At 40.5% G+C, this 6,053-nt stretch overlaps 1 pseudogene; it reads right to left on the reverse strand.

Moving 5' to 3' along the window:
- Positions 1–8: 8 nt before the first annotated feature.
- On the reverse strand, positions 9–1,088 carry LOC101571145 (annotated as a pseudogene).
- Positions 1,089–6,053: the final 4,965 nt, after the last annotated feature.

Consider the following 6,053-nt stretch of genomic DNA (forward strand, 5'->3'; position numbering starts at 1 on the left):
TGATTCTTTTGTAGTTCACTAATGTCTTCAGATATGATATCTAATCTGGTCTGATGCTGTTTAGTCATCTGATCTTGAACCTTCAGTTTTCGGAAAAGTTCTTTAAAACCTACCATGGGTATGGAAATTAACTTTTCAGAATCAGGGTTATCCACCTTGGCTTTTTCCCAAAGAATAGGATCAACACCCGCAGGAGGATTCTGTAAAAGCTGCTTGATCTGTGCAGGAGAAAATTCCGTTCTAGTCATAGAAAGGGCCATACCAAATTGCTGCAGTTGTGTTTTTATGTTGGCTTGTTCAAAATGGGCATACAGTGTGGTAGCTGGAACTCTTCGTGAAGTACCATTCGGAGAACACTCAACATAAATAACAACTTCTGTCTGATCATCAGGCAGTGTTTTAATACCCTCTACATTTACAGCAAGGTTCTGGTTTCCTCCCAAAACTTTATGTAATGATTCTACCTACTGCTGTTGCTGACTTTGAGTATCTGTGTCTTTTTTGTTGAAAAGTAAAACCACTAGCCCATCTTCATCTTTATTATTGGGCATACAACTATAACCTGTAGCCTTAAGCTGGCAAAAAGGGTTTTCTTGTGTGAATTCCACTGGTGGAATATTATTGTTGAAATATCCTTTTCCTGTTCCCCAGAAAGCCTGCAGTTGATTCCATTTTGCTAAAATAGCATCTCTCTCGTCCCCCAATAGTGTTGGAGCAGAAAGAGCACTTGCAGTATTTATCAGCTGGTTGGACTGTGTAGGAACTTGTGTGGGTTGACTGAAAAGACCACCTAATGTAGATTGTTGCTGTTGCTGTGTATTAAATCCTCCAAATCCCAATCCAGTTCCCAAACCAGTACTTAAACCAGTACTATGTCCCGTTGTTCCAAAACTGGTACCAAATCCAATACCTTTGTTCTGAGTACCAACAAAGAGTCCAGTAGTGCCTGTGTTAGTTGGGGCAGAGAAGCTGAATGCAGAACCTGCAGTTATAGATGTTGTCCCAAATCCTGCAAACCTACCTGCGGGTGCTGCGGTGGCTGCAGCGGTGCCCGAGGTACCCGAAGGTGTCCCAAAATTGAAAGCCATGTTGCGGGATTTGCAGCCCTTCTTTTTCTCTAATTTTTGATCTGCAAACTTAAGTTGTTAACCCCCCAGAAGAGAAGCTTAATGATATTATTACCCTATAACATAGGCAGTTTAGCTTAACCTCACTATCTGTCTGAATATCAAACATCTTAGACATAACATGGAATAATTTAAAATAAGTATTCTCTAACCCTATATTCAGCTATTAGCTTCCTAACACCTTCCTAAATCCTTTATAAGTTTGTCACATATATTTTGGGATTTTAGGATTTCAGAATTTGACATAATATCTGAGTATTTATTGTTGATAAGAGATGAGGAGGGGGAGAAGGAGAAGAAAGAAGAGGAAGAGGAGGAACTGGGGATTAAACTTCAAGGTCTTTTCAGTGAGCTACATCCCCAATCATGAATTTTTTCTTTTTATATTAAGAGGGGTCTTGCTAAGGTGCCCACATTAGGTTTCATCTTCTGATCCTTCTGCCTCAATCTCCAGAGCACTGGCATCAGATGTCCACCTACACCTGGCTAGGAAAATTCTTTTACCCTTAAACCATACACCTGAGTTATGAATTTCATTTGTGTCTGCTTTAAAAACAACTGATATTTTGTTGATTCTTACTTGGCTTTTATCTTTTTGCAATTTCTTGGTATTAATCTGTTATATTCACATAAAACCTGTTCTCTTCTGGGTGATTAGCCTGGAACTAAAAACATCACTTGATTTCTGCTCCTCCCATGTTGGCCTAGCACTCTGGAAGCAGGAAAACAGTGCATTGTCAATAGCCTCTGACCTCCGAGAGCACTCTGCGGACGTGTGAGAATGGGGAGATGATGAGTCCCCTTTTGGTTTTGTTTTAGTTTAAAGAATACTACTGCAATAAAGAAAAGTTTTATATGAAGCTAAATCTTATTCCACTCAGCTTTGATAGCTGAATCCATTTGTAAACTGTTGTTAATCTGATGTATTTCATGCTTTTGATGAGTTTATTTCATTAAACTTTGAGAAAGCTATGGTGAAGAGTAGGTGGGGGGTGGTCAGGCACCTGGACTTCAATTGTTTCCTTCTAATTATTGAATGAAAGAACATCTCTGAAGAGACAGGAGGGTTCAGCTGTATGAGTCATGACTTTGTGTAGCTCCAGCCTTCTTGGCAGTCAGTGCAGACAGGTGATTTTCAAGTTGAAAATGTGTAACTCTGAACCTAACTTCAGAGGTTCTGTATTCATTAGAATACAGAATTCATTGACTCATGTCTGTGTTTGACAAAAATCTGAAGTGGTTCTGATACTGGTTTCTAAAAGCCTACAGTCTGCTCCTTTATTTAGATATAAGCACCAGGTAGATTTTCCTATGCATCGTAAACAAATCCTGCTAAGAATAGTATAATACTCTAACTGGTACCCAGGGTAGCCTCAACTCCATCATCTTTCATCTGTTGATGTTGCACTACTAACTTTATTTATTTGTTTATTTTATTTGTTTTTATTTTTTTTTGGCAGAACTGGGGATTGAACGCAGGCCCTTGCACTTGCCAGGGAAGCGTTTATTCTACTAAGCCATCTCCCTGACCCCCTGAACCATCTCTCTGACCCCATAATTTTAATTCTTATCTCTGACACCTCTAGATTTGGTTTTCACATGAGTTTTTCCCTAGGGTGTGGACTTTGGCCTCCTCAGTATCTACTGTGCTTGATTTATTGAGAAATATCTATTAGGGTTTTTGGTGGCTTCAGGTAGGTACTTTATGCTCAATGCTAGCTATCATCTTGGACTTCTGAGGCTTTGTTTCTTTTAGAGGCTGGTGAGTCAGACCGAGACATCTTTATAAAGCCAGGTCAGATTATGGATGACTGTTACAATTAATCATTTTTACTTTCAGAATGAACATATATTAATTTTATGTGAATTCTAGAATCAAAGAACAAGAAAGACAAAAAAGGAAAAAGAAAACTCTGTGTCCCTAAACATCACAGGAAGACCTTATGAGAAGATCTGTAAGTAGCATTCTTGCTCTGATTGGTTAAGTCATTTTTTTCTAAATGCATCTTCTTTCTTTGGAGCATTTTTTGTCCTTTTATGCTGCCTAATATTTCTTTGGGTACATAATTTATTCATTACAATAATTTACCATGCTTTACTTAATTTCTTTTGATTTAAAATGTTATCTTTATGGAGAAACCCGGGTTTGGGGAGGCAAGATATGGTAGTGAGGCTAGATTTAAATGTAGATAATAAATGTATATGTATAAAAGACACAAAACTCACTTATCTATATAATTAATGTGAAGAATAATTAAAAATGTAAGGGTATTAGTACTTTTCTAAAACCCTAGAATTGTATCTTTGGCTTTTTTTAAAAAATGTATTTAGTACAGGGCCTGTAGGGTCTCACTACATAGATCAGACTTGTAGTAATCCTCCTGTTTTCAGCCTCCCATGCACTGGGATTACAGGTGCGCACCACCATGCCCAGTCTCATTGCTATCTCAGTGTGTCCCAGGGGCAGGGCCAGCATGACATACTGGGAATCGAACCCCAGTCTCTGCGCCTGCCTAAGTAGGTACTTTAGTGTGCTGAGCTATTTGGCCAGCCCTTGGCTTTGACTTTTGTCCTACAATTTCTGACGTATCACTTTGATCATGCCACTTCTTTCATAGTTTAGAGCTAAAATGCCACCCCCATGTATCATTGGATCATAGATGTCCTATGCTCATGAGTGGCTTCGCCATTGATGATTTTGTAGCTGAATATTCTGTTTGGAAATAGGCCCTGGTTGGAAGAGGCTGGTCACTGGGAATAAGACTAGAAGGGGGCATTCTCGTCTTTGGTTCCTCCTTTTTCCTACTTGCAGCTGCCATGCGGCCAGCCAGTCATGGACGGAACCCCTGAAACTGTTCATAAACTTTTCCTCTTTTAATATGCTGGTTTTGGTTATTTTGTTCCAGTAATATGACAGTGACCAATACAGAAAACTAATGCCAGAGAAGTGGGGTCATTGCTGGGGCTCTTCCTGACCATTTGGTACAGAAGTATGATCTGTGGAGGAGTGTGGAAAGGCTGGCAGAGGCTGGCTAGAAAAGCCTGAGAACACAGTCAGCAGGCCTGATGGGTAGTTCTGGTTGGAACTCAGAAGCCTGGAACACTGACAGGAATGTGGACAATAAATGCCAGATTTAGGTTTCAGTGAGGAACTAGGGCTGTCTTTGAAACTGGACTAGAAGTGATATGTAGGTCATTCTGATAAAGAATTTGTTTATGTTTTGTCCATGTCTTAAAACTTTCCATGAAGCTGAGTTTAAGGTGGTAGACAAATTAATCTGGTAGAGGAAATTTCAGGGCAGCCAATATTCAGGTGGTGGCATGGTACATGTTATGGGCTGTGTCTAGATGCCCCCCAAAAGCCTCATGGGGAGTGGACATTTCAGAGTCAGCTGAATCTAGAGTTTGTGATTGATTCATTGTCTAGTGCTAGAATTGGGGTTGTAAGTGCTATGCCTACCCTAGGGCAGGTAGTCTGCTTGCAACATAAGGGAGAAAAAGAGGGGTGCTCCTTTAGCTCTTGTTGCTTTTGACGTCTTCTGCTGCCATGAACTCTTGCTCCTCCACCACAGCACCCTGCCTTGGAGCCAGCCCATTGTGGACTGAAGCTTCTACAAACTCTGAGCTAAATAAATAAACCGTTTGAAACTCCCTTAACTTGGGTGTTGGGTATTTTGTCTCAGAAATGGGAAAGGTACCTAAGGTAATATGTGACTGTGAGTAGGATATGCTGGTAACATAGCCTGGACACAGTCCTATCTTTCCATAATGCATGAACATCAATATGTGAGCCCCACTAATTTTGTCAGCTTCATCATGCCAAGTAATCAAGGTTCACTCAGTAGCCAATGAGCTTGGCAATCACAGGTTCTTTTATTCCAGTCTTAATTAATAATATCAATAATAGTTATACATGACATTTTATACAGTGATATATTATACAGGTTAGAGAATGACGAAGCAAATCTTAACAATTGGCTTCAGGATTCCAAAAGGAAGAACTAAAAGCCAAGACAGAATTGCAGAGATATGAAAAATCACCACAGGTGTTTAGATGCGATTTTAGACCAGGAAGAGCTTTTCTGAGGAGGCGTGAGGCTTGCTGAGAGTTCAATTTTGATCCAAGGCCTATGATATGGCAGGCAGGCAGTTCAAGTAGTGGCATGGAGCACTGAGACTGAGCCAAGCTGAAACCAGGTGACATAGATCCAGAGTTCTGTGCCTGTCTCCCCTGTGATTGTCCACTCACCAGGTGGTATAGTGAGATGGGAGGTCAGTGAAACACCCTGTAGTCCAGTGCTGGGTACCCCTCCTTTCATATGATCCAAATGAAGGGTTCCATCATTTGATGGTCTGGTATGTCTAACAAGTGGACAGGCCTGGTTTTGTCTGCTCTAATTCAGATACATGATGTGTCTGTGTGTCTTTGATTTAAATGGATATGGTTATAGGTGATGATTCTTATCAACAAGATTATCTGTTTATGCCCCATCATTGTGCTCTTTTATTGTGTTCAACATCAGTGGTTATAGGTGCACACAAGTTGCCTAAGTTGTTCTGTTTCTGCACTTGTAGTCCAAAGAGAGCAAAAGTGTTGTTTTAGAAAATGGAGTCATTTGGAGTTAAGCAAGGCCTGGAAGTTATTCTCTACAGCATGATGAACCTCACGGCAGGGCACAAGCTGCTCTTCACAGTGGTGCTGGTTGCTTTTAGCCAGATTTATAGTGAGGACCAGAAGCAAAAGAGCAAGGCTGAAAGACATAAAAAAAAAAATTTGCAGTTTCCCCAGAAAGGTGTGCCAGTAATGTTGGTCTGAAAAAAATGTGGTTGCTCAAAAGGTCAACATCAATAAAAACAAGTCAAGTGGCTGGGAGGAGTGGTGAGCAATAGCCTCTGGGAGACTACAGCGGGAGCACTACACACTCA

Source organism: Octodon degus, unplaced genomic scaffold, assembly GCF_000260255.1.
Source record: "Octodon degus isolate 3935 unplaced genomic scaffold, OctDeg1.0 scaffold00019, whole genome shotgun sequence".
NCBI lineage: Eukaryota > Metazoa > Chordata > Mammalia > Rodentia > Octodontidae > Octodon > Octodon degus.